This window comes from Tauraco erythrolophus, chromosome 5 (genome assembly GCF_009769465.1).
Source record: "Tauraco erythrolophus isolate bTauEry1 chromosome 5, bTauEry1.pri, whole genome shotgun sequence".
In the NCBI taxonomy this organism is placed as follows: Eukaryota; Metazoa; Chordata; class Aves; order Musophagiformes; family Musophagidae; genus Tauraco; species Tauraco erythrolophus.
Window position 1 is genome coordinate 63702920 of NC_141469.1, and position 11412 is coordinate 63714331.

Consider the following 11412-nt stretch of genomic DNA (forward strand, 5'->3'; position numbering starts at 1 on the left):
TATTTCACTGTCTTTCAGTTTTGCCTGACTTTTTCAAACGAGACCTCGGGAGAGTCCTTGCTAAATTAGCTGCCAAATTCCTACTGAACTAAGTCATTCTGAAATGCTTTAGGCACCTGCAATTTTGCTTAGGCATCTGAATAATCTCAAGACTCAGTACTGCTGTGTACTTTACTCCCACTCATCTTTATCAAGCTGTAACAACCCTTACAATAAACAGAGGCAAAACATTATTCTCATATCCCCACACACAGCTGTAATATCTCAGATAGCGATAGCCTTGGCTGCAGTGATCACAACATTGCAGGGTCTGGGATCCTCTTAGGCACGCTGAAGGTTAGTACTAAGACAAAGGGTTTAGATTTCAGAAGAGTTACCTTCAGATTGCTCAGAGCTCAGTTGGGAGTGATTCCATGGAAAGCTTCCATGAAGAATAAAGGAGCTAGCAAGTACTCAGAGTTTTTCAACGCTCTCCTGGAAGTAAAGACACAGTTCATCCCCTTTAAAGGTAAAGGGAGGCAGAGAAAGAGACTCCCCTGGCTTAACTGCAAGCTTCTGAATCTGCTCAAAACCAAGAGAGAAGCGTACCAGAGACGGAAAAGCAGATAAATACCCATAGAGAACTATAAGGGCATTGTCAGGGCATGCAGAGATACAGTTAGAAAAGAAAAAGCTCAACTTGAATTGAAATTGGCCAGAGATGTCAAAAACTACAAGAAAGGGATCGTCACATACATAAACAACAAGCAGAAACAGAAGGAAAATACTGGCCCACAGTTAAACAAAAGAGGTGAATTAGTCTCTGAAAAGGCAGAGGTTCTGAACACTTTCTTCACTTTTGTCTTTACAAGCATTGTTGGGCCTCAGGCCTTGGGAACAAAAACCCAGCTAGGTGCAAACACAGATCCATCTTCAGTGAAGGAAGAGGTGACACATGAACTACTACAGGAGCTTGACCCCTACAAAACCATGGACCCTGACAATATCCACCCGAGAGTGCTGGCTGACATCATTGCAAGGCTGCTCTCCATAATCTTTGAGAAGTCAAGGAGATTGGAGGACGTCCCAGAAGACTGGAAGAAAGCTAATGTCACCCCCATCTACAAGAAGGGTTTAAAGGAGGATCCAGGAAATCATAGGCCCGTCAGTCTTACTTCAGTCCCTGGGAAAGTTATGGAACAAATCCTCCTGGGAACTATCACAAGGTCAAATGAAGCACATGGTTGGGAAAAGCCAGCACAGATTCACCAAAGGTAAATTGTGCTTGACAAACCTGATCACTTTCTATGACAAAGTAACCTGCTCAGTTGATGTGGGGTGAGCAGTGGACACTGTCTACCTGGATTTCTCCAAGGCTTTCGATACAGTTTCTCACAGCCTCCACCTAGAGAATCCGATGCATTACAGTCTATACAAGTGGTCTATGTGGGAAACTGGCTGACAAATAGCACCCAGAGGGTGGTGGTAAACAGCTCCTGTTCAAACCAGCAACCTGTCACAAGTGGAGTCCCCCAGGGATGGATAGGTAAAGGGTAATGGCCCAACGTCATTTAATATCTTCATAAGTGATCTGGACGATGGATCAAGCGTACCCTGATGAAGTTTGCTGATGATACCAAACTGAGTGGGGAAGCGAACACTTCAGAAGGGAGAACCATCCTGCAGGAAGACCTGGATAGGCTGGAAGAGTGGGCTAACAAGAACCTTAAGAAGTTCAACAGGGACAAGTATCAGGTCTTGCACCTGGGAAAACACATTCCAGGAGTACAGGACAGGCTGGGATCTACCTGGATGGGTAGCAGCTCTGTGGAAAAGGAACTGGGGTCCTGGTGGACAAGGTCAGTATGAATGGTGTGCTGCTGCAGCCAAACCAACAGGGTGCTGCGTTGCCTCAACAAAGGCATCAGAGATAAAGAAGTCGTTATTCCACTCTATTCAATGCTTGTCAGGCCACAATTGGAATACTCAGTTCAATTTTGGTCCCTGCTATACAAAAAAAAAGACATGGACAGGGTGGAAAGTGTCCAGAGAAGGGCTGCGAAGATGATCAAAAGACTGGGAAGCTATGAGAAAAGACTGAGAGAACTGGGTTTGTTCAGCCTTGAGAAAAAGAAGGCTTAGGGATACCTTATCACCATGTTCCAGTATTTGAAGGGTGGCTACAAAGAAGATGGAGACTCCCTTTTTACAAGGAGTCGCATGGAAAAGACAAAGGGTAACGGGTACAAGTTACTCCTGGGGAGATTCCTTTTGGACGCAAAAGGAAAATTTTTTACAATGAGAACAATGAGCCATGGAAATAATCTCCCCAGGGAAGTGATAGATTCCCTAACATTGGACACTTTAAAAATTCAGCTGGACAGTGTGCTGGGCCATCTTGTCTAGATCGTGCTTTTGCCAAGATAGGTTGGACCAGATGATCTTTGAGGTCTCTTCCGAACGAGTATTCTGTTATAGGTTTACCTCAGTCTTAAAAGGATGAATCAGCATTATGAGCACTGATGAAGATATTCAAGAGTGAAGATCAAGAAAACAAAAATCCTGCAGAGAGTGCATATACACCAAATGACACAGGCAAATAAGGAAACTCCAAACATCTTCGCATCAAGAAGGTGTTTAATAATGATTGATATGTGGAGAGGTTTTTACCACTTTATAATGGCCACTTCTCCTTGATTTCACTTTATTCAGTCTCACCAATGTGTCCGTTAAAACCTCCTCCTGAAGAGCAATCATTTTTTAGACAAAAAGTTGTCTGCACCAATTCAAAAAAATTAAATTACTGCAGGATCCGAAATTTTAGTTATAGACAGGAAAGAAGATAAAAATCCTACACAGAACAACAAGTAGACATTTCATTTTATATTAGTGTATGCAAGTTATAGTCTTCCTTAAATGAGGATATGTCCTTATTCACTGCCTTTTTTCACAAAGTGGTCCTGTTTTACTCAATACTGTATGGATTATGTTACACTGCCCATTACATTAGCATCCTATATTGTGATGGGGAATTAGCAGATAGCTGCTTTTTTTGTAACGCTCTCCCTTTTCCATCTCATTTCAAGTCCCTGGTGTATTAACTACCACAAGTTTTTATAAAGACATGTTAAATAATACCTTAGCATTCTTATTCAGAGCAACATATTTCTTAATACACGAATCGTAACAGAGAATCAACTGCAATTTCTCAGATACAATGGAGGGTATCCTCTACTATTTCTGAAATCTTAGTTTCCCAGCTGTTGAGAATTAGTAAAACACCATCCAACCCAGTGGAATAATAGTAATTTACATCTACTGAGGTTATACTAAATATTTATTATGGGAAAAAAAAACCAACCCAAACCTGGTTTTTGCTCCTCTTTCAATTTAAGTAGCAGAGTCCATTGCATCTTAAACTTATCAAGAAATCTTAGCATTTCGTAGTCTAATTATTATATATTTCTGGCTGACAATAAAATAATTCTTACACCATAACAGTATTCTGTGAGAACAGTGATATTACAGTGGTTTTCAAGTGAATGAGCAGGAACGAGCTGTTTTCAGAAGTAATATGTTCATTGATGTGAAAATGACAGATGAAGGTGGTCAAACTGAGGGCAGACAGATTTCTTAACACTCTTTCAGGATCCTGTGCTATGTGGGCAGGGCACAGTACCAGGACTAAGTCTTCCAACTATAGTAATTTCATCATGAAAAATCTGACTGCTGTCTTAAAAATGGCACAGCAGGAGCGACAAAGTTCAAAAGCTTCTACCCAGTCCAAAATTTTGTTGAAAAACTTAAACATATCCTACTGGACTACAATTATTTTGAGCAGTCAATCTCCTGTCTGGATTGGTTCCAGCTCAATACATATAGCATCCACTTAAGTAAAAACCTCTCATTTGTCAAAGGAGACAGTTCCTGTTTCAAGTTATAAGACTTTTTATTATTATTTTTAATAGAATATCATCAGCAGCTTTTAAAAAACTGTATTAATATACATAGGCTGTTAAAAGAAAATGGAAGGGAAAATCTATCCCTGCAAAGGTCATTCACCCCAGGGAAAGCTACAGAAAATTGTAGAAGATAAAATATCCTTCCAAGAATATTCTCACAAGGGATTTCTCCAACTTTTCTCTCAGCTTTGAGCTGTGGCCAAGCACAGACGAGGCTCTAGTGAGACAAGCCATACATTCTCTCAGCTTAAAAGACTGACTGAGCTCTAGCAGAAACCCTGCAAAGCAAATTCGCTATCTTTATCGAAGGATGATACTAAAGAGAATTTCAAATTTAGGTTTGTAAATGTAATGCCATTTCTATTTCTAAAATATTATTCTGAGCCAATTAGAAAAAAAGGTACAACAGGATCCGTTTGTCAGATTTTATCTAATGGACACACATGAAAAATTGTTCACGGACAAATTACAAGCAATAAATCAAGCAAAACTGTAAATTAATCATTTTGAGTTACAACCAGCTGCTACATTGTTCAAGCTGTTGAAGGCTATCGCATATAAATCCTTATGCCCACAAGGACAAGGAAGGCATTTATTCTGGAACTGGGTAAGTACCAAGCATGCGCCTCTGAGAATTTGGAACAGAGAGGAAGTAACAGCACTGAACATTTCTCCATTTGTGAAGAACTGTCAGCAAACAAGGAACAAAGTGGTAATCAAGGGAAACGCACTTGTTAGTCTAAAATTTACCAAGGAAGCGAAGACTCTAGTCACCTAGCATTGCTGAAACCATCCACTTTTTTCTTGTTGTATTTCTCTTGCCTTTATTTTTTTAATCAGGAGATTAATGAACATTAGGCTAAATACTACCACAAGATGCATGGATGTACAAGGAAAGAATATAGTACACAAAATTGCAGAAGAGGATGCAAAGAAAATTACTTGAAGTAGATACTGCTTGGTAATGACAGAGCACATTGGCAGCTGCAACATACTACTGCAGGCATACTCACTACAACACAGCTAGTTGTCCTCAACATACAGGAAAGCAGTGACACTGCTAGCCAACAAAGAACGAACAGAACATCAGCCTTAAAGCTGGATATCGGATGTAGTCATTCCTTACTCACCATAGCCAGCACAGTCAGATGTTAGGCACTTCCTACTAAAGTGCACAAACTTGTGCCAGTTTATTCAAGTTCTGTTGAATGTTTTCTGCCTACAAGTATCTTTCTGAAGCTTACCTCATCTTTTCTTCCCTGCATTTTAATCAGTTTTTGGCTTTTTTTCCAAGAAAAGAAGACAAAAGAATACTTGGGGCATTCTCCGTCTTCAGCCTCTATCAAAGCCAAATAAAAGAAGAATCTGAATAACAAATAAATTCAAGCACCTCAAGCACTCTAAGAGAAATTTCAGTCTTCCTTGCATGTAATTGACATTAAAATCAACTTGAAGAGCAGGAGTAATCAACATACTTACTTGTGTTGCAGTTTGTTTTATTCTCATTTGCCACCAGTTTTCAAATGCATGTGCTTACAGTAAAGCACCTGGACACTAGAAGGCAACATTTGGAAATATAAAGCAACTTTGTGTGCCCTGGTGGAGCTGAGAACTTCCAAATTTGGTCACACTTGACAATTTAATGGGAAAGATGTAGAAGGCAGTTTGAAAAGTAGAAAATGTATAAAAGAGATATCTCAATCAGAGATCCCCCCAGGTACTATTTTGAGGACCATGAATGATGGCACTCAGATTTTTTCATAAAGCATTTATGAAATGTGTTTGTTTCCAGACTTTGTTAAAGACCAAATTCCCCAAAGCCTGTACTGCTACTGATCTCAATTATTCATCATTAAAATAACTATGCAAGATGATTTAGTAAAAATGATAGAATCTGGCCCTTGTGGTTTAGTGATAAGTGCAACTTTTATCTCAAGCTACTTTACATGAGAACAATTTGCAAACAAATATATTACACATATCTTCAAGTATTCAGCAGTCGAATGCATGTAGTGATTCCATTTAAGGGCTACCATTGTTACTAGCTGAGACTACTCCGCTGCAAAAATAGTTTGACAACATCCTAAAAAACATGGCAAACACCTGGTTGCTTATCTTTCCTGTTACAATGACAACTCTTAATGGAGACATTCCAGGCTCTAATGAAAAGAAAAAAAAAAAGAATATTGAGATACATATTAGAAGACAGAAACAGGAAAAAAGACTGCTGAAGAACTACGAATGTTTGATTCACATTAATATATATGACCAACAGAAACACAGTCACTTTTCACTACACTGACAGGAGCCACCAGATCTTGGTGTTCCTTGGCCACTTCACAAATGCTGGAGATATGGCCATCATTTTAGTGTTATACTCCTTATAAACAAAATTCAACAATGGAAATGCAAAAGGACTTTCAAAGTGGTTGAAACCAGTACATTTTAAAGGGTGTTATGTATAGGCACGAGTTACTAATGCAGAAGTTCACAAGGAAAAATTCCTTTGGAGCATATCTTTACCTTTACTGCTTCACTGAAGTGAAATGAAAGGGAAATCTTCTCTGTAAATTTCAATTTACATTAAGCTGTCTGGAATTTCTAATCTTGTGGCAACCTAGATCTCCCCTAGGCCGTCATCTTACATTAGCCTCATCAGCCTTTATCACTGTTTCAAATATCTTAACTTTCAAAAACCCTGAGACAAGATTTGTGATAAGAATCTTCCAATAAAGTGTTTCAACTCTCAGAAAATGTGTTATCAAATGTTTCTGCTGACAAATAAATGTAAAGACCATTATACCCACCCACAGCATTGCACCAAGACCCCAGAAGTTCCAACATAACTCAAAGCAAAAAAGCACTCTATATTTCCAACTCACTAAATCTTATGATTCCTTTTGATGTCCTAGGGAGGGCAAGTCACCAATTTCAGACCATTTATCTGAAAATAAAATGGTATGATGCTGACTTGCTTGTTATCTGTACATTTTCTCCTCCAAGTCAATCACACTGAAAGTATTTATTTCTCTTGACAGTCACTTTTGGAAAGGCATTTGACAACAACATGCATCTGAAATCCTCTAGGCGAAGGCTAATGTAATAAGTAAAATTCATGGATCAAGGAAGTAAACATATGCACCAACTATGTTGTACACTGGTTGCTCTAGAGATCAAATCTCTTTGATATTAAACTGGCATAATGGAAACGTAACTCAATGAAGCTACACATGATTTAAACTAGAGCATTAGAGAGTCCCAAAAGGTAAGAAAAAGAAGAAATAGTTCCAGTTAGTTAAAACTATATTTTCTCCATGGAATTTTTTTTTTCCTTAAATTTTATTTCTAATCACGAATATCCAGCAGACAACTCTGCTTTCTTACATCAAAGTTTACTACTAATGTTAGCAGTTGGGTAGAACTGGGGTTTCTGATTGTAGACTGATTGTTTATTACTTTGCAAAATTCTACGATCCAAAGCCTGTACTATTTAGTCAATACAAATTCACATTATCTGATGTTTTGAAACTCTTTTGAGTTTACCTTAATATAGCTTAAAGAACAGAATTGAGGATTGTACATATTGAATGTGTTTTACTTTTTTTAAAAAGGAAAAGAATAGAAAAGTTTCAATGCAAATATGGCTATGAAAAAATGATCCAAAAAACCTAGAAAATTCTTTTCCAGCCTTAAGAGTTTACATTTTTTAAAAGAAAATGTAAGTTAAGGAGGCAATTACAATGACAGATTCAAAGAAAATCCCAGATTTAATATAGCTTTATTTGTACAATTGCTTATGACTTCTATAACACGTCATGGTCCTGTTAATCTTCATTATATCCTATAATTGCCAAACTCTGCCTCTTTACCATGACGCTGTACCACTGATATTTAGTCCCTGAATATAACAGTTGTAATGAAAGCAGACAAACAAGAGCACCAAGCTCTCCTGGCCAGAAACTGCCTGGGTAGAGAGCTAAGCCCTGGCACACACTAAACACTGATGAACAAACCACGTACGTCTGCACTGGTTAAAACTTGTGCTTGCCCTGGAGACAAGAGTGCTGCTAGACTTCTAACAGCATGTTCTTCAGCAACTTACTGGATTTGTTCCAAATTGTTCCAGTTAATCGCTGTACAAATCAAATCAGATTTTCTGAAACTGACAGCTGTATGAAAGTAATAAACTAGAAGAAACAGCAGAAATGAGAATAAACATGAACTCCGCAGATGGCCTGTCAAGATGGACCTCATGCACACACCATCCCTTTAGTCCTGCCATAAGGTGTATTTATATACTTACAGCAGATAAGAGCACAGTGGTGGCTGTATCCGGCTTCCAGAAATACTATCTTGGGCATCCTAGCTCTAGCTCAACTTGCAATAGGATGTCCTCAGATCTGATAATGAATATTATTTCTAGCTGGGAATATTTTCAGCATTATTGTATCAGAGCAAGATATGGAACCTCTGAAATGAATTTCTTTTCCTGTAAATTACCTCCAAAGAATTCAAAGTTATTTTTTTAAGCAATGGCAAATGTCAAAGACCCAGTTTATCAGTATCTCTATAGTAACATGCCTGCAGTCAGGTGCAATATGCAAAACCAGTTCTGTGACGCAGCATATTTTTCTCTCAGATTTCCAAACTCTTATTGTAAGGATTGACATGAGCAGTTATTATTCACAGTTACATTGTGAATAACTGATTATGTTTTTATCAGTGTTCCTTTAAAAAAAGCTAACCGTTTTCTGAAAGCATAGTCAAATTTACCTGACCTTTCCCCTCAAGTTGTGAAAAAAAAATATTTCTCAAAAAGTGTAGTCTGCAAAAGACAATAGAGTAGCTCTACACAGTTGATTTTTTTTAATAACCAAACTACTGTCATGTTATTCTTAAAGAATTTTTTATTTTAGTCCCAAGGCTGGTATACATTCACTTAGCTGATACACCGATGACTCTATTGTGCAATATTCTTATGTTCTAGAATTTAAAAGCTACAAGTCTAGGGAGATGAAGTTTTCTTATTGCAGATGGAATGCACAGATGGATTTCAACAGAAGTGGAGACTGTAAATATTTTACCAGTTTGGGTTTAGTGTCGTCCTCTTTCCATTCCTAAGTGTGCTGTGGGAAAAGGAGGCTACAGAAGCTCAGGAGTGGTACAATCTCCAGACTATACATTACCTCAATGAACTTCCAAATGGAAGGGCAAAAGGCACTGTTGATAACTTCCATCTATTCTACAGCACACTGTCAGAACTACGTTGTCTGTTGCAAATCTAGGTCCCCGAGAATAAAGTCATTGATGTACAGAAAGGAAAATAGATACAGTGGTGAAAACACTAAACATGGAGTTCACAAAGGAATTGCAATTTTCTTCTAAGATCTGTCTAGAGAAATACAATCTCATGCTTTTTTTCAGAATGGGGCATTGGCAAAGCACCACTAAAAGAGGGCTTTAACTTGAGCAACTAATGCAGCAGTCTAGGAAAATGCTAACTAGTGAGCTGGAGTATGGATATGACATTGTAGCTGTCTGCTATAGTGGTGGGATGAATACTAGCAGATAATACAAACTGTAGTCAATGTTTTTTTAAGAGGAAATGAAGAAAATTGAGTATGCAAAGATAACTAAAAAACTGTTTTGTGTTGTAACTGAAATGTTTGATTTACCTCTCAGGAAGATTACTGAAAGATGACTTCAATTGTAGCACTTATAAAGGTTCACATGGAAAAAATAAAAAATGGCAGAGAAATAAAAGTTTTTTAAAAAGTATCATAAACAGGAACCAATGGCTGGATGTTAAAATTGGAAGAAATTAAATAGTAATGGTATGATGCTGTGACAGCGGAAGTTCAGGTTGGACGTTAGAAAAAGTTCTTCACTGAGAGGGTGATCAGCCACTGGAAGAGGATCCTTATTGAAGTAGTCACAGCATGAAACCTCTCAGAGTCCAAGGAGCCTCCTTCTTAGTCACATGATTTTTTATGTAGTACTGTGAGGAGCAGGGTATTGGATTTTGTGATCCTTATGGATCCCTTTCCAACTTGAGATATTCATGATTCTATGAAATTAGGCAGACATTTTTTAAAAGGATGATTAGATTCTAGAATTAAATGTTGTTGGCAGCAATAAAATCAGTCCTCTCTGTGTTCCCTGATTTAGGTCAAACACATCTATAGAGAAGTTCTGAATCACATAGAATTAGTCAACAAAAAATGTGAGCATGAACAGTTATGCAGTGATTCTGAAAGCTTTAGAAGGTCTGTATTTTTTAAAGAAAATCTTTGACTCACAATAATGTAATTTTTAATTTACTCATGGCTCAGATACTGAACAATTTTTAAAATTTCTCAGGTTTATAGATGACATGACTTCTCTGGTTTTATTACTTTCTATATCTCGGCACAATCAGCAGAAAATTCATCACTTCTGTTCTGGGCTGTCTTGGTTTTGAAATGGTTCAAAACAGCTAGAAAGATAGAGAGTATTTTGTGATACTGTTTTAAAGTAAATTAATTTTTTCGACCCACATTCTCAGCTACAAAGTTAGCATGTATCAATTTTATATAATTGCTATCAGTTGGTTATACAAAGGAAGAAGGCACAAATGAAATCAGTTAACAGAAATTTGTGTTACTCTTTCTTTACATGAGATCAATAGCCTGTTCAATTTTCCAGCAGCTCTGAATGTATGGAAGAACAGTAACCATTTATACCTTCAAGGGAAGAGTACAGTAAAAATCACTGAAACCAGAGATTGACCTATCTTGTTTAAGTTAATCCATTTCTCAAAAACGTTTGTTTCTTTCAAAACATGAGGGAGAAGCTACCAATCCTTCTCATTTAACTCCTTCTTCCTCCTTACTAACTGCCACAGCTCCTCGCTCCTGAAAGCTGCCTTAACTACACTACCCATTAATCTGCAGTAACACATCCAGTCCTCTCCACTGAAATTATTCAAGTCTCTGTGGGACACCTGAGGATTATCTGAATCAGAGCGGGTACAGAACACTACAAAAGTCTGACCATTTCTTCTGCTGGGTCATCAAACATACATGGGTGGATATGAAGTCAGAAGTATCTGTGTCAGAAAATATACTTATTAAGCCCTGTTCTAAAAATAATTTCTGAAGAGCACTCTTCTCCGAGATGGTGTGCTAAGTGCTACAAAGTTTACTGTTATCTTTTGAGGCAGATAACTGTTCTCATGTTTCTCTCAAGAGTTTTTCCACACATTCCACCTAAGGTGTACAACACTACTGTTGATAACAGCTCTGCATGTAAGGAGGTGACCTACCTCGTTGACTCAGTAGATATAAAGCATTATCTCAAAACATAATTGTTTTGCACTGATGGGCTCATCAAGGCTAAAAGGGAGAATTAAAGTTTGAATTGGGATCCTTAAGGTACAAAAAGATCCCTATGTACAGCACCAAGGCTCATGTAAGCAAATATGAACACAAGG